This window comes from Epinephelus fuscoguttatus, linkage group LG12 (assembly GCF_011397635.1).
Source record: "Epinephelus fuscoguttatus linkage group LG12, E.fuscoguttatus.final_Chr_v1".
NCBI lineage: Eukaryota > Metazoa > Chordata > Actinopteri > Perciformes > Serranidae > Epinephelus > Epinephelus fuscoguttatus.
The window spans coordinates 2,900,955-2,919,269 of NC_064763.1; the positions used below are offsets into that span (position 1 = coordinate 2,900,955).

Here is an 18,315-nt window from a genome sequence, read left to right on the forward strand (position 1 = left end):
CTGCAATGGAAATATTCTATTACTTTTCATGCATGTTTTACACATTTACAGTAGTCAAATAAAATAAACTAACTTTGGCGATGTCTGCCAAAGTGTTGACTCTGGTCCTCATGAATGCTTGCTTGATTAGTCCAAAGCCACAGTCAGGGGCAAATTTGGTGTGGCCAGCAATAAGGAAGTGGATGCTAAGTGTGGAGTGAAGCTTGTGTCCAACCCACCAGGCACCGTACCAGAGCATGAAGTTGTTTTGCCCACTGTAGTTGTCACATTGAAGATCCACGTCTGTTTCTCCAACTCCGAAGTTGCTGAATAAATGATGCATGTAGCTGATGGCTTCATTGCTCCACTTACTTGACGACATGCCTTCATCAATCAGGAAATTCACCTGTTTTTGCAGCCCTTCACAGGAGACACCAATAAGGCCACATTTCCATGGAGTCAGGAAGTACATTGGCCCAGGCTGAGGAGGGTTTGAGGGAAGGTGCATCTGAAGAAAACAGAGAGGGAAAGGGGATTAGATCAAATGAAAGACGTTTGTGTCTATTCATAACAATCTAATAAATCAAAATTATAGAAATAAAAAAACTTTCATTCAACAAAATAACTGGTTTTTTATTATTATTTATTATTGCTACTTTGCATTTGCACTTGTAACTATTTATTATTAGGCTACTTATTCTCTATGCACTTTAATATTGTACAGTAACACTTGGCGTGTGTGTCTGCTGCAAACCAAATTGCCCCTCAAGGGACATTTAATAAAGTGAAGTGAAGAAAATAACGTGTGATAAATAGTACCTGCTGTGCAAAATCAAAACTGTAATGCATCCTGATCTTCTTGCTTGCTGATGGGGAGCGTCCAAACGACAACTGAGAGTCAGCACGTCTTTCTGCAGGCAGCAGTCATCTTGTTGTACACAGCCCTCTCTTTTTGCACAAGGGCAAGATGATCTTGTTGCTTCTTGACTGCTTCAGACTTTCTATCATCTGGGAGGTTTGCACTTCGTACCAGCTGCTCGTTATTGTTTTGGCACTGCCAGCAGAGATCTCTATGTGGCCTGCAGCTTCTGATGTGCGGGAGGAGCTGGTTCCACAGTGCTTTGAAGCTTGATTTACAAACTGCACGCTCACCTGAAAAAATTGATATTACTTATGGTTAATTATACTTTAATTGCTAATAGTGCTTCACATTACTTCACATTAGAAGCATTCGATTCAAAATCAATTTTTACACATACCAAGCTCCTTAGCAGACTTCATGTAGAGACGCCACACTGAGGCCTTAGACACATGGGTTGGCAGCAACTTCACATGCCAATCCCTATGCCCAGGATGTAGGCCAGGCAGCATGATGGCATTGTCTTCTGCGTAGTTTTTTTCATAAATTCCACAGCTTTGTTGATTTGTTCACAGCTGATGAACCTGGCTGGCCGTGGCTGTGAGCTCTTCTTCCTTAACCGTGGTCTTGCCCCATTCTCATCAAAGTGTTTGATTATGTCAGTCAGAGTGTCTTTGCCAATTCTGAAAAAGGAAAACAAAGAAGTTTCAGATCATGGGTCATGCTAACAGGCACCTTGTCACCTGACTCTGGATGTATTCATCCAAACTGCCCTCAGGTAGGCTAGTTGCTAAATCATTAGCATCACAGTCAATACTTTATTCATGCACCCAAGGGTGTGTGATTCACACACTATTCAAGCACATCATCAGGTTGGTGTGTTATTCAAACTAATAGCAGATGCTCACATTACCCTATATAAACCTCTCATTACAGCTTAGTTTTGATGTGCATATCATTTTCATTTTAAAACGACATTACTGAGCTAGCTAATAACAATGTAAGGTATAGCCATGAAAAAACATGAAAAAACAGTTTGTAATCCCTGTATGTGACTTCGAATGAACACTAACGTAACGTAGATAACTTGGACATTAATGAAAACTCAGCCTATAAGAAAATGAAAAGTATTCCTGCAGACTTATTGCCTCCGATGAAATAAGTGGTTCGGGGGTGCTTCTTGGTGGATGTAGTCGTCTCAGAAGTAACTACTGTACGTCTGTTCGCCTCGAGGTGTCCAGTTATTCTCATGTCCTGCCACTCTCTTTCGGCAGCTAAAGAATCCTTCCGTATGTTGTACATAAGCTCTGGAGAAAGTCTGTGGCTACACGACTGTGTCCCAAAGAGAGAATTCTCCTTTCTTCTTCCGTAGCATTTGCAGTCAAAGTTACAGATCTTCTCCATTTTGCTGTCTTTATCCTTTTCAAATGTTACCGTAGATATAGCTTCTGATATCTTACGCTCCAGCTCCTCCGCTGCGAGGCCGAGGGATTCTTCGTCGTCTTCATCTTCAGCTAAGGTCAGCTGTAGATTAGGGATGTTCTCCAGTGTAATGCAGTCGCTCTAGTCAATTTCGTCAGTTTCATCTTCTAGTTTGGGTTCAGAATCAGAAGTGAGATCGGCGTCGGCATAACCAGAAGCATCTGTCTTGTTGAAGAAGTACTGCCAAAGATTTGCGCTGTAGTAGCCACGATTTAGCTCTTCTGCAATGCGTTTTTCCTGGTCCATCTTCATTCAATGATAAAAACACATGCAGCTTCCAGAAGTAGCAGTTCCTTAATATGCAGGAGCGGCTGGCTGCATGTGGTTCAGCTGATTGGCCGAAAAAAGAACAAAAGCACGTGAATAGCCAAAGAAAGCCAGTATGCAAATTTACTGTTGTTACCGCCGCACCCCCAACTAGGATCAGAGCATTTTCTCTAAAACAGCCCAAATTCAAATACAAAGTTTATGGTTTTAAGGCCACCAATACTGTTATTTGAAACATGGAGTGGCTTCTTCATGATTTCAACTTACACATTCTGCAAAAAATGAAAATCACTAATTTTTTTAAAAAATCAATTTTTTCTTTTTTTTTCGACTTGTGCCGGGCCGACTTGTTGCTGGGTTTCTCATGGTGGGACACATATATATCTGTATATGTGTATATATATATATATATATATATATATATATATATATATATATATACATATACACATATAAATATATATATATATATATATATATATATATATATATATATATATATATATAATTAGGAAACATGTTTTGTGAGAGTGGGGGCTTGTCTGTCACAACATCTGAGGACTGCTGTGATTGTGAGGGTTAGGCAGTGGGCTGAAGGTCGCTATCTGCTTTTGTTTTTGAAATGATCAATCCTCAGCGATAGAGTAGCTGCTTTTTTAACATTAACTTAATATATTTTTTCTGAACACGTTTCTGTTTGTTGGCAGTCTCAATTCGATCATATTTTTATGAAAACTAAACTTATGTTTGATAAACTAATCAGACAAACGCTATGGTGTACTATACCGCAAACCAATCAACAACACGTTCCATCATCACCTGACTTGAAGTGTGCCAACGATATTCGCCCAAATAGAAAGTAAACACGGCTCAGAGGAGTTGATCGGAGTTAACCGTAAAAAGTATGTAGTCTGTGTCTTTATGGTATCTAACCCACAGTATTCACCTGGACATTTTCTGCATATCTTCCGTGAGAAACTGAAGACGTTTCTAACTTTAGTTGAAGTGTTTTGAACAGTTATTCACGTTGTGTATTAGCTCATTAGCCACCGATGTGTTGTTAGCATTCATCACTAGCAAAGTGAATGGACATTTAGCCGCAGTACAGCCTCTATGAGTACAGCTAACTCAGCTTACTAATGAGGCTGCAGTTCATAGTTTCCGATGAGGAGAACCTGAGGAATAAACGGACTGTGCTGTGAGTAACCCAGCTAACGCTCAGAGTATCCTGACTGCACTGCTCGGGCCCCGCTGTCATGGACGACATCAACGGGCCGTCTTCATCTTCGCCACTGACTGAATGAATGACTGAAAGGCTGTTACACATCGTCTGGGCACATGTGTGACATCTTGATCCTCGCCTGCTGGTTCGAGAGACCATGGAGTTGACAGGAAATCAGATGCAAACTATCTACTATCTACTACCGCTAAACTTTCTAACTATCAAACTATGTGATGACTATGGTATTAGTACTTTTACTGAACAAAAGGATCTGAATACTTCACCACTGTATGGTATATGAATAACAAAAGGATTGGAATACTTCACAACTGTATGGTATATGAATAACAAAAGGATCTGAATACTTCACCACTGTATGATATATGAATATTTATGATATGAAAATTGAAATTGAATGTACTGTCCAAAGTCAAAACCACAATGTTGTACAAACCAATCTGCTGTATTGCCCTCTCTTTACTCTTGCGAGCTCTCGCAATGTTTCCTCTGTTGGCATATTGCATATAACATTCTCGGTGGTAGCCAACATTAGCTGGCACACAAAGACATTTTCCTTTAAATCATATTTTTCTCCAGCTATTGCTGTAACTTGGCTTTCTTTAGTATCAAAACTGACCCACTCCAGAGAACTTCTTACAAATGCTGCCCAACTTTCGGCTGAAAACTGTATGATACTAGGAGTTGTGCTGCCTGCTACGTGCATACAGCACTCCATATTTTCCAGGATGCATCCTTAGCTGCAGATGTGCTAGCTAAGGTAAACATGTGTTTGGGTTTATGCAAATGAGATGACGTTTAAAAAAAAAAATCAAATCAAGTGGAGAAAATGACTCAGACTCATCACTTGTTGTATATTGTAGTTTATTAGGTCATTCATTAGACTCTAGAAGCTTATAAACTAGTCAGTTTAGGGTCTATTATTAAGAAATATATACATATATATTAAAGTTACTCTTTTGTTTAGTATTAGAACAATATGAGAAGCAGATGTAACATATGCATACATCAGTTGAGCTTTAAATGGCCGCTATGTCTAATAGCAAAATCTTGTAATATAAAATATAATTTTGCCAGTAATTTTACCTTTATTTAATAGTTGTAAGGTGTACATATTTGTGTTATTTTCATATTTTTATTCTGTTATCTTATATTTCAAATTTAATACTTGGCTACACAGTATCCAAGGTAACAATGCAGCCATAAAGCCCATCACCAGGGGAACAAGTCAGACCGGGCTTGTATCCCCCACGTGAATGTGTGACTGTTAAATGGAAACCTATAAATATTAATGTATAGCTTATCTGAGAGAGACTTTATTACTAATTATAAATATATTGACATTCAGAGTGATTATCAATGTGTACTGGTTCATCTGTATCAATAGTGTCTTTTATGTAATTTGTAATATAGTAAGTCTTTGATGCTCGTCAAGGTTAGACCGTTGACCATGTAATTTGTTATTTAACGGTTATTAAGCTTCGTCATGTTGACGTCATTTATTAGTATTGTAAGTGTCCTTTGATTATGATTTTATTTATATTAAATAGTTTTACTGAGACCGGGCTTGTATCCCCCAGATCCCGAAGTGCTTGTAAGCAATAAACAGTCATCATTGAACCGACATTGGAGCGTCTGTGTGTCTTCGTTGGAGTCAACTGATGTTACTAACTGTTAGCTGTTAGTCCACCGTCATTATCACAACACGAAGCAGAGACTGTAGGCTGTTGCTATTATCAGCAATATAAAAGAAACTTAACGGGGGCATACATAGAAAAATAAATCAGAACACTGGCCATTTTTAGCACCTGCAAAGGGATTTGTGTAGACCCTAAGATTATACAATCATGTTACATACATATATGATGATGGTGATTATATACCATATATTTACATTAAATTGTTTTGACACAATAATAAGTCAAAAAAAGACGGAGCTGTCAGTATTCCCTGTTTACATTTTCGGGTCCTAAGGCCTTCTGCCATTGGTTGATATTCTCTAAACTACAATCTGATTGGATCATCAGCCAGAGTTATCCCGCAAGTTGCCTGAGCAGAGTGACAATTAAAATACAAGTTTGTGAAAATACAGTGGTGGAAAAAAGTTTTCGGACACCCCATGTATTTGTGAAATATTGCATTAAGAATCACTCTTAGGTCTTCAAGTGCAATTTCTTTTAGTACAGTCACAGCCAAAATACTAAATAAATCCTAAAAAGCCATTAAAAACTTAAAATTGATTGGTTCCATAAAAATACATAGGAAATTTTGAGTATTGGGTCATTTTGGTACCAGTGATGAAGGTCCGTCTTTTTATTAAAAGACACAATTTTTGTTGCCAAGCTTCGTGTCTACATAAAGCCAGCACATTTGAAAGTTCTTCAGACACAAAAATGGCTAAAACAAGGAGCCTAACGCAGGAAACACACCTGAAGATAAAGATTCTCAGCCAGGAAGGGTACAGCTGCCGCCAGATAGCCAGGAAGTGCAGATGCAGTCCTTCAGCAGTTGGATACACTCTGCAGAAATACAGACGAACCAACAGCTTGGAAGACAAACCAAGATCTGGGAGTCCAAGGGTTTCTTCAGCAAGAAATGACCGCATCCTGATCCGCATGTGCAGGCAAAACCGCCGAATGATATCACAGGAGCTTCAGCAGCAGTGGTCAAACCAAAGTGGTGTCCAGTGTTCCACCCGCACTCTACGTGGCCGACTTTTAGATCATGGCTTAAGGTCCTATAAGGCTATCAAGAAGCCCCTGATCAATGAGAGACAGAGGTTAGCCCGGTGTCGTTGGGCCCAGGCACACAAGAACTGGACAGCCAGGAATTGGAAGAAGATTTTGTGGTCAGATGAGTCCAGTTTCCAGCTTTATCTTCCTCCTACTAATGTGAGGGTACGCAGAAGGCCAGGCGAAGCATTTTCTCCAGCATGTACAGTACCTACTGTGAAGCATGGTGGAGGCAGTATCATGGTTTGGGGATGCATGAGTGCTGGTGTCATCTCACTGTCTGTGACGGCACATTGAACTCTACCAAGTATTGTACCATTCTCGAAACCCACATGCTCCCTTCTGCGCGTGCACTGTTCCGTCGAGGTAAAAACTGGATGTTTCAACAAGATAATGCCCCTTGCCACACATCCAAGGCCAGTAGAACTTGGCTGCAGGAGCACAGTATCCAGGTCTTAGAGTGGCCAGCTCAATCCCTGGACATGAGCCCCATTGAAAATCTGTGGTGGATTCTGAAAAAGTCTGTTTCAAAGCATAAACCAAAGAATTTAGAAGAATTAAAAGCAGTAATTCAAGAAGAATGGGACAAGATTACCCCTCAACAGTGTGAAAGGCTCGTGGGGAACATGCCAGCCAGGATTAGAGCTCTACTACGTGCCAATGGCAGGACTACTAAATATTAATTTGATGATGTGATGGTTTATTTATTTTTTGTTCAGTTTTGAACACATTCTCTGTTATTTGTTGACTTTGATACCGACAATGTTGAGAACTGACATATTGAAACTGTCAAGAATTTAGTTTTGTTAGTTTGTCTTGTAAACAATAAACAAAAAAATATAATTTGTATTTGTTTGTATCTGTCTAATGCAGCCACACCCTTTTCCACAAATATTTCATGATAATATTTGAGATTGTGTAAAATTTTAAGGGTGTCCGAAAACTTTTTTCCACCACTGTATATGATCAAACCAGAGCTGCCAACAAATTTTCCCGGACTCTATAGAATTGTTTAATATCACACACAAAAAACTGTGTACTCTATCGATGGAGATCGATCAACAACGCGTTCGGCTCACTGTCTAGGTGAAGTCGGGGGAGCCTCTGCCACCGGAGGCCTGGGCCTTTTTCTGAATGCCGGCTCCGGTTCCTCATGTTCAGATGACTCCTCCTCGCCGGGTGAAAAGGACAGATCATCAGTCTCTCCCTAATCCAGTTCTTCACTTATGTCCTGAAGCATAGACTGTGGAACTGGGGGGGCCAGGGGGGCCATGGCCCAGGTAACTTTTGTACTCTGACAGAGAGGGCTGCATTGGGATTGGGTCCCGCGGGTCCCCATCAAACAGTAGAAGAAGAAGAAAAAGAAGAAGAAGAAGATGTAGCCTAGCAACAGGATGTCAACACAGGAACTTGGTGCACGTGCATGAGTGTTTCCACTCCATATTTATTCATAAATGAGCGAATATGCCCTGAACCAGCTTTCATACCAATTTGCCGTTTGCTCCACCTTTCTGTCTGTCTGTCTGTCTGTCTGTCTGTCTGTCAGCTCCATCTGTCATGAGACAAACATGAAAGAAGATGTGCAGTTTATTGTGTTTCACCAGCGACGAGCTGTCATTACGCACGACGGCACGTCTGCACGCTCTTTATAACCCACTGTGTGAACCTATGCTGCATAATAAAAATTTGGCCCCTCGTAATTTTTAACCGCCCCCTCAGTAACTTCATCCTGGCGCCGGGCTTGGCTTAACCTCAATCACTTATATAAAGATTATATAAAGGTAGAAAAATAAATAAAATACAGAGGAGGAGAATAGAATATGAAACAGCCTTTATTTCATTAAAAACTAAATGAAAACAACGAAATAGGAGCGCTATTCCTGACCAGTGCATCAAAAGACATGCAGGCCAGGGAAACGAAACAAACAACCCCATGAATCTCTTTATTAATAGCCTATAAAATGACGTCTTTTCTCCTGCGGGACGGGAGAAGACACAAAATCAATGCATGTCTATTATTGCGCGGGCATAATTTCTCAGAGTTTTGCGGGAGCGGGCGGGAGTGGACATACACATTGCGGTTGTGGGCGGTAATGGTCAGAAATTCAGCGTTCTGGTTACTTTTCAGTAACCGCGCAACTGCGCTTGTTCAGTTGTTGGGTGTGTGTGTGTGTGTGTGTGTGTGTGTGTATGTGTATGTGCGGCTCTGCACATCAGTCTGATATGAGTGCTGACTTGTGATGATAATGAATATGATGTTGATTTAGATTCAAGGCAGCAAGATCAGTTTTGGTTGTGGTTGTGGACTGGATGTACTTTGTTGTTTGCTATATTTTCATCTGTGCATTTATGTGTAAATAGGCTTGGCCTGTTGTGTGTGAATGTTAGAGTGGGATCAGAGGGGTTAATCTGAGCAAGCATGTGTTCGTGTTCATGTGTGTACTGTAGATGATTGTGTGGCGTCGAAATAAAAAAAGTGCTCCGCAACGTTATTTAATACATCAGTAATATTGTCTGTTTCAATGCAAAATGCCAGAGGGGTAAAAATGACCCCTTGGTGGTTCTAGTGTTAATAAATAGTAATAAACATTTTATCACAAATTCCTCTTCCATCAGATCTTGTGAAATATCGCTTTCATAAATCTGTTTAGACAGACAGTGACAGATCAGTGAGGTGAGAGCATGTGCAGAGCCTTGTACTACAGTCTGAACCTCAAAATAAAAAGTAAAAAAGAAAAGATCTATGTAATCATCTCCAGTATTCACAAGCTGTTTTTATCTAACGAAAGATTCTGCTTCAGTCCATATTTTTTGGCATGTAGTCTGAAAAACAACATTTTCGCTCAACAGAGTGGGGTGGTCTAATAGTGATCTGACAGCACTACAAATTACATTTACATAGCCATAATAATGGTATTATGTATATATAGTGATAATCATTAAATATGCCCAGTGTGGGAAGCTCTTTCCCACTATTACAGTAATAAGAGGTGCAGTAAACCACTTCAGCTTCCACACTCACTGCTCCTCCTGGCGGATAGACAGAGCATTGCAACTGGTTTCTACTAATTAAACTTCGGGGGCGTTACCAGTCGGCCCCGTATTCTCTACATCATCGCGGCGGATCTCATTAAAGCTATGAGCCAGCCAGGTGACAACAGGGACCTGTCACGGATCGGTCACTGCTCCACCACGGACATAACGGATATTTGAAGTGTCTGCATCTGTAATGTTCAGTTTGCCCGGGGAGGCCTGGGGCTTGGCTCAGGCAAATTGGTGTGGAATAAAGCAGGTCCCAAAAATAAAAGAAAGCTGGTTATACAGGAGGAGACAGGAGGAGATATTAAGGGGTGCAAAGGTAGTGGCCCAGGTTAAGCAGGGAAAGTGGTTGAATTGGGAAATTGTAGAAAAGAGGAAGCTTGATTGAGGGGCCTGTGGAATGAAGAGTCATATTAGATTCATGGTAGGGGCTACATACGTTACCAACCCCCACAACCTAAAACTGTGGGTAAATGGGGACCCATCATGCCCAGTGTGTTCAGGTACCGCAACCTTAAAGTATATTTTGGCAGGCTGTAAAGTTAGCTTGTCACAAAGCCGGTATACATGGCGACATAACCAGGTGTTAAAAAAATCTTTGCTGCACGCATCGAAGGAAAACGCAGACAGGCAAATTCAGAGGGTTTTAAGAATAGGAGTTTAGCAATTCAGTTTGTCCACGAAGGGGAGAAATACAGAAGTGATAGGCTAGTAAGGAGGCAAGGGTGTGGCCGCCTAGATGGTGCTTGTGATTGGGAAATGCAAGGAAATATAGGGGGAAAGCTTGTTGTTCCCCAGGAAATAGTTTGTACCAATCAGAGGCCTGACATAGTGTTGTGGTCTGTGAGTCAATGGATAGTTTATTTCATTGAGCTGACAGTTCCTTGGGAAGACTCAGTGGAAGAAGCCTATGAAAGAACAAAGCTTAGATATGCAGACTTAGCTGAGCAGCGAGGATGGAAAACTAGGATTTGTCCAGTGGAAGTGGGGGGTAGGGGATTCATAGCAAGATCAGCTGTCTCACTCCTGGGGGAACTCGGAGTGCAGGGACAGAGTTTGAGGAAGACAGTGAAGGAAATGTCAGATGAAGCAGTTAGATGTAGCCAATGGATCTGGAAGCGAAAAAATAATGTCAGTTGGGGGCCAGCAGGGGGAACTACTAAGCAGGGTACATAACTCCTTGAGATCAGGTGGAGAGATCCACTTCCTCTCAGGAGGAAATCCAGGAAGAGGAAGGTTATTTAAGTGTGGGAGTGGCCTATTTGAATCCCTTTTGTTTGAGACCATGCTGCAAGGTGAGTGTGTTTGCTGATCCTGCAAGTTTATTTATCTCCTTTATTGTTTGCTTATATTGGAGTTATGCTATGTAGCGTTTGAAATACAGTATGGTGGATGTGCTAGGAAAGGTAGTATCAGCACTGCTTCTACCTGGAGCTCGCATGTACGGAGCCTGGGTTTGATAGAAGGTGGCAGTGCTGTTTGGGCTGAGAAAGCCATGCGTAAGTAGGGTAACGGAGGTTATTGGATTGGTGTGGGGAGCAGTGAGACCTGGCATTAGGTGAGTGTCTCTGGGACGCCAGAGATCACTGTCTAGCCTCCTGGAGGTGTCGTGGGACCAACTAGATGAAACACTGGTGAAAGGAGGTTCCCACCCGATGACCCCAAAGACATGTTAGTTATCACTGCTCACTGGTCTGTATAGTTAAGCCTTGCCATAATAGCTTATCATAGGGCTTGAGTGCTGATCCTTTCTCTAGAGCACAAAATTCTTGTGTTTATTTGAATGAATAATTATAACTGACAGAATTGGTGGTTTTGCAGCTGAGTTTCTGGTGGTTTGCTGACACCTCTGTAGTTTCTCTCACAAAGTGAGAAATATCATGTCAGAAATTCACCACATCTTTGATTCATATGACAAACTGGACTCTGGCATTAGTGGTTTTCCCACCTCAGCTTCTTGTAATACAGTCTGAACAATATGATGTGAATGTGGCATTACATGTGATTTTTCTGAAGTGATAAGTCACGTCTGATATAGGAAACATGTGTGCTACCCTCAGAATGCCCTCATGCTGGTGGACAAACAGACATTTCCTTGACTGGATTATAACTGACCTAATTTTCCACAAGCTTGATTGTCACTCAACCACCTGCTATAAGCATCATCATTTACAGGCATTGTACTCTGTCACATTCCAAAATATAAACATTTTCTTTAATTACTGATATAAGATGTACTGGAGTTCTTTAGATTAGAGACTTTTTTTTTTTTTTTTTTTTTTTACCCCATCCCATTATTAGAATATTCGAGCATAGGAGTCCATTCAGAATGCACTCTGTTCATATGCCTGTCAGGAAATGAAAGCAAAATGAAAAGAAATGCCCTCACTCATGGACCCTGTAACTATAGCTGTTAATGCCTCAGATAAGCAACACTCCATGCACAACACACATGTTGTGCATGGATCTCTCAATTGTTTAAATCCTGCTTCATCCCCATGTAAAAATTCCATTTGTGCGCCTGTGACATTTTTCATGTGATTTATTCTATTGTCCTAACTCCTCTGGCCATAGATGCCCCTCTGCCCCATCCCCTTGCCATCAGCTTTGACAATCCCAGCCTTTGTTTTTGCAATGAGAAGCAACATTCTTTCAGAGGGATGACCTCCTCTGTCTCCACAGGGGCTGGCACTGAGGATGTGACCCTACCCAAGGACTGGATAGCACCCGCCGGATGCTGTGAACGAAATCCACTACTCGTCACCCCAACTCTGGTGCTCATATGTGCACCACACATGCTTTCTTTCCCTGGGAAGAGAACTTGATGGATCCCTGGTTCATCACAGCTGACACATGAAGGCCCCACAGCATTATTAGTGCCTTCATCGTTAACACAGCACAGCAGGATTACACTCTGTAACAAAAGGGGATCATCACAAATCTCTGTAAGTATACATCTCTCACACTTTATTATTATTATTATTTTTTTTTTTTATCACCAAATTAAGAATTGTATTGTAGTTAATTCAACTAATAGTCAATGCCTACATCATTGTTGTTAAACTATGGTCTTACTTGGAAAAGAAGCAACTTTCCCTTAGTTACAAGAGCACAACAAAATACAAAGGAGCAGCACCAGAAGGAAAGAAACTGAGGTTGAAAGTTTCTGAAGTAAAAAAAAACAGCAATAACACTATACCAGATTACTTGGAGCCATGTATTTTACACAGACAAATGCACAGTTCGGTTTTGTGAGCTTTTTTGGAGATTTGAAGTTTAAAAATTGTCAAACGGTGTGCATGGGGTACATGCAACTCCAACACAAGGTATCCTGAGAGGCTGGGCAACGAGCTGTATTATTCACGCTTTAAACCACATCTCAATTGAGAAAAGTGTCTCCTTTGGATAAAGTTGTGCAATAATGTTAGACCACAACATCAACTCAACGTGAATAAGAATAACAAGGATGTCTACATCTGTTCTAAGGTAAGACAACATTGTGTTTGAGGCAACATATTGTCACTTTGCTGGAAAGAAATATAAAGTTATCTTTAAGATCTCTAGATAACGTTAGCTAAAGTTTGCCTAACATTAGCTCCTAGCTGCGTTGTTCATTATGTCACCTTGTTTGCTGGGAGTTCATTAGCCTATTTTGTTCTAGTTTTGTACTTTGGTGATCGTACATCATTGTTAGCTGTTGTCCATAAGGCTCTAGTTAAGCTAACATTAACTTCTGGAGCTTAGCACCATTAACTTACCTGTAATCACAGAGATAACAAAGGTTGGCAAACATTATGCTGAATGATTCACTGTAAATACTGTAGCACCAAACTAACAGAGACACACTGTTGGTAAAGATGGTAAAAAGGCTGTTATCCTTTTCTCATATTCTGAGCCAAAAACCTTAACTTGTTGTCTTTGATGGCGAGGGCAACGAGATGCGGTTCACAAGCGTACACTATGACCTGTAATTCTGGCTTATAAATTAAGCTTTTCATCGACCTTCTCAACAATAAAATAATGAATATATCCCTCCAATGCATAGTTTAGGCCCTTTTGGTTACTTTTCAATGACATCTGATCGTTATGTCCCCAAAAAATCATCAATTGCCTCCTGCAAAATGCCGTGTTCTGTGACACCTGCCATAACGCCCGGTTGCTGAATGTTGATAGTTTGTCCGAGTGAGCGCATCATTTTTTAAAAGTTGTACTACATTTATTTTGATGGGATGATGTTGATAAATAGATGTGAGATACTTTTTCTGTTCAGGGTAAGAGTGACCACCTGTTCACTTAAAAAGAAGCCGAATGAGTCATTTTGCTGTATTGAATGGGGAATGATCAGCTCAAAACCTGACTTGCTTTGTTTGACAAGAGTCACTGCCATTGTGGTGGCCCTGGCACTGTCTATTATGTTCCCTGTACACTGCAGCCTAACGTATAATGTGGGAAAAGGAGCCGTATTTCACTATTTTTTCACATGAATGTCTTGCCTGTTGAACAATTTCTATGCTGGTCCATGCTGGTTTTTTCAGCAGGGTTGGAGGAACAGGATGAGCTATTTCCTCATCTGATGGTTCATAATCAGAATTGATCTCAAGATGGTCTTCATCTTCAGACAAATCCTCCTGATCAATGAGTGTGCATGAGTGTGATTGGGGCGAAATATGGCAGTAGTGGGAAATACCTTATGTCTCCCATTCGTATAGAAAGATCTGGTCTAAATTTGACACTTCTGACCCCTTTTAGTTTTCACTTTCACTGCCAGGTCAAATTACCCAAAAACTATACACAAATATGTCAAATGTTATGTTCATTTTAAATGTTGATAATACTAATTAAGGCCAACAGAAGAAGTTTCATACTGAAAAAATACTTTCAAATATTTTTCTCTGATTTTCAAACTTTAAAAAGGGTCAGACTGATCCAAGACATAACAGGAGAGTTAAGAGATTATTAACAGTTGGCTGAATTCAGATTGCAGTAAGGAGGACTTAATGTCAGAAAATTACGTTCCTGAGCTCATCTGTTCCCCATCTCTCTGTTGTGAATTTATTTGCATCTAGATATGATGTTTCTTTTAGTGACAACACTATTAAATGCACTGTAAAAGGAGCATGATTTATTTTTTTGTCTGCCTGTCCCCTGCCAGTGGCCTGTATTCAAAGCAGGATTTGGAGTTAGCGAGGTAACTTCAGGGTAAACTCTGGGTTGTCAGCACTATGAAGCTGTTTTTTTAGGGACCTCGGCTGAAGGGCGAGGACCCTCTTGTTAGGGACCTCGGCTGAAGGGCGAGGACCCTCTTTTTCTTGTAGTGTTTATTAGGGACCTCGGTTGAAGGGCGAGGACCCTCTTGTTCTTGTAGTGTTTATTATTATTATTATTATTATTAGGGACCTCGGCTGAAAGGCGAGGACCCTCTTGTTTTTGCTGCGTGCGTTTATAAGTGACCGGGCCCAACAGTAGTGGACTACTCACAAAGAAGTCCTCGCCGAAGGTGAGGACCCTCCCTATAGTTTTTGCCGCATTTTTTCTCACTGACCAGTCCTCGCCGAAGGCGAGGACACTATTGTTTTTGCTGTGTTTATTATTATTATTATTAGGGACCGAGCCCTAAGGCAGAGGACTGCTCACAGAGCAGTCCTCGCCAAAGGCGAGGACCCTATTGTTTTTGGTGCGTTTATTATTATTAGGGACCGAGCCTAGAGGCAGAGGACTGCTCAAGGAGCAGTCCTCGCCAAAGGCGAGGACCCTCTTGTTTTTGCTGCGTGCGTTTATAAGTGACCGGGCCCAACAGTAGTGGACTACTCACAAAGAAGTCCTCGCCAAAGGCGAGGACCCTCCCTATAGTTTTTGCCGCATTTTTTCTCACTGACCAGTCCTCGCCTTTGGCGAGGACACTATTGTTTTTGCTGTGTTTATTATTATTAGGGACCGAGCCTAGAGGCAGAGGACTGCTCAAGGAGCAGTCCTCGCCAAAGGCGAGGACCCTCTTGTTTTTGCTGCGTGCGTTTATAAGTGACCGGGCCCAACACCAGTGGACTACTCACAAAGCAGCCCCCCTATAGTTTTTGCCGCATTTTTTCTCACTGACCAGTCCTCGCCGAAGGCGAGGACACTATTGTTTTTGCTGTGTTTATTATTATTATTATTATTCTTTATTCTTTATTCTTTCTTCCGCCGCCTCTTTGAACTGGAATTTGACCCCCTAAACATGCTCAAAAACTCACCAAAATTGGCACGCACATCAGAACTGGTGAAAAATTTTATAAAATGGTGACATTAACCCCTAAAGTGCCAAAATGGGCTCTCTAGCGCCACCTAGGCACACAAAAATGGCCGCCACGGCCTGTAGGAACGTCGTAGAAACATGAAACCAAAAGTGGCGTGTTCGTCTCATCAAGACCTAAAAATCACGCACTGACACCCCTGACCTAAATCCAACAGGAAGTGAGATATTTGCCCTTTCAAAGTAAGATTTTGCCTTAAAACTGCCTTTCCTAAAAAATCATCTTCTCATACACCGCTTATCCTATTGACTTCAAACTTGCACAGATTACATATCAACTCCTTCTAATCAAAAGTTGTGCGTAACTTTTTCATTACTCGCTTCGTTTGGATTTTGTGGCCTCCATAAGGTGAGATGTCACAAAAACGTCCTGACGATCTTCGAAAGCTGTCCCATAGGAAATGAATAGCAGCAGGGGAGAGAAAGAGACCAATCTTCGGGCTTTTTCTAGCATTTACAGCGTCTCCATACTTTGTGCTACAGACTCTATTCCAACTCTCAATTGTTGCCACAGGTCTCATCTATTCACTCATGTTTTCATCTTTTCATATCTTTTATCGTTTTGATGGGTGCCTCTCAAAGTACCATGAGCAAAAGTGGAGAAATTCTCAGTTTACAATGGGTGTGTATTGCACGGAATGCTGTGAGCTAGAGTGGAGAGGGCTCTAAAATCGTCTAAAACTTTTGTCTTTAACTCGCTGCCATGGCCACAATTTTCACTGTACAGACACAATTTATACCACAAAACGTAGGAAAATTTGTCCAGCTCACAGATATGTTGACATGGAATCTCTCCCACGTACACACATTTTTGCTGAGCGGCTCCAAAGCGAAGGAGCGCCCATTATTTTCTCATTCACTCCCATGTAAAGTCTGACGAGAAATTTCTGGAAACAGCTTAGGTGCAACACATTTTAAACTCGCTCCTGACCACATTTTTGACTCGAGAAATATAAAACGCGACACGTCGTCCCACGAGAAGTGGCTGGCTCTCAAAATCACTTTATTTTCTTGCTTGGACCAACGGTTTGGGCATGAAGCATTTGTTCGAGGAGTTAAAACCCATTATAAACAGCCTTTGGTGAGCTGCTCTCCTTAGCTGTCTGTGTGTGCCACAGGTGCTGACAAGTCATTAATCGCCATGACAACGGCTGCACACACAGACACAGGGCTCTCTGTCTGTGTGTCTCACAATCTTTAAAGGACAGATTACAGCAGCAGAAACTTCATTTGAAACAGCAAATACACATTATTAACCCCTACAGTGCCAAAATGGGCTCTCTAGCGCCACCTAGACGCACTAAAATGGCCACTGCAGTCCGTAGGAATGTCGTATCAAGATGAAACCAAAACTGGTGTGTTTGACTCACAAATCACGCATTGACACCCATGACCTGATTCCAACAGGAAGTGAGCTATTTGACCTTTCAAAGTAAGATTCCGCCTCAAACGTGGTCTCAAGAAAACACATCTCCTCCTACACCGTTTATTTTATCAGTTTTAAAGATGCACACATGCCAGCTCAACTGCTACTAAACAGATCTTCTGTATAACTTTATCTCTCTCATCATCACATTATTTTCATGATTGGACCAACGGTTTGGGAATGGGAAGAACTTGTTCGAGGAGTTAAATCTCCACTAAAAGAGGTGTCTGTCTCTCTCTGCTCTTCTGCCTACTTAATTACCATGGCAACCGCTGTCACACACAAACTCACAGAAACATGATGTCTGTGCGTGTGTCTACATCTTACATTCAGACATGACAGGGGCAGCATCTCCATTTTAACCCTTTAGGTGCCAGAGTTAATTGAGGAAAATATTCCATTTTCATTTCAACATTTCAAAAGTCTGTGGCTTTAAAGTGGTGACAGATAAAGGCATACTGTAAATGAGAAAACTATTCATCGTGACCCAAAGTTTGTGATAGGAGTAAATTAACTCATCTAATTTGCATATTGTGGCATCACCAGCAGGCAGCCATATTGGATTTCATAAATCTCAGTCAAAAAACATTTTAAACACATTTACACAGTAGATTTATTTTGTTTTGTGTTGTTTTTGTCATGTATTCCTCAAAATGAAGGAAGAGGAATCTGATGGGAAGAAATTCGCCCATCTAATTTGCATAATGTGACATCACTTCTGCATACCTACAGCTACAGAAAACATTCAAACATCAAACCGTTCAGCTCTGTAAGGATTTTCTGATGTTTGTGGCAATATGTTTGATATTTCTAAATAATTCACAGTGACGACATATGCTGGGGGCCGAAACGGGCGTGAGTGCGAGGTCCCGCCAAACGCTGCTTGCAGCTTTAATTATTATTATTATTATTCTTTATTCTTTCTTCCGCCGCCTCTTTGAACTGGAATTTGACCCCCTAAACATGCTCAAAAACTCACCAAAATTGGTACGCACATCAGAA

The 18,315-nt window shown here is 41.1% G+C and overlaps 2 protein-coding genes across 4 annotated transcripts in view; one reads left to right on the forward strand and one right to left on the reverse strand.

Moving 5' to 3' along the window:
• LOC125898019 (uncharacterized) overlaps positions 1 to 18,315 on the reverse strand; it is a 74,204-nt gene that overhangs the window by 23,343 nt on the left and 32,546 nt on the right. The window contains exons 11-13 of the mRNA XM_049591623.1: positions 1,239 to 1,521; positions 799 to 1,131; positions 74 to 487 (exon numbers count right to left, since the gene is read on the reverse strand). The gene's annotated coding sequence lies outside the window, so the exon portion shown is untranslated. The remainder of the gene's footprint in view (positions 1 to 73; positions 488 to 798; positions 1,132 to 1,238; positions 1,522 to 18,315) is intronic.
• The window catches only part of LOC125898003 (galactosylgalactosylxylosylprotein 3-beta-glucuronosyltransferase 1-like), a 73,708-nt gene continuing 67,810 nt past the window's right edge, over positions 12,418 to 18,315 (forward strand). For all 3 annotated transcript variants that reach the window (XM_049591592.1, XM_049591590.1, XM_049591593.1), the window contains exon 1: positions 12,418 to 12,543. The gene's annotated coding sequence lies outside the window, so the exon portion shown is untranslated. The remainder of the gene's footprint in view (positions 12,544 to 18,315) is intronic.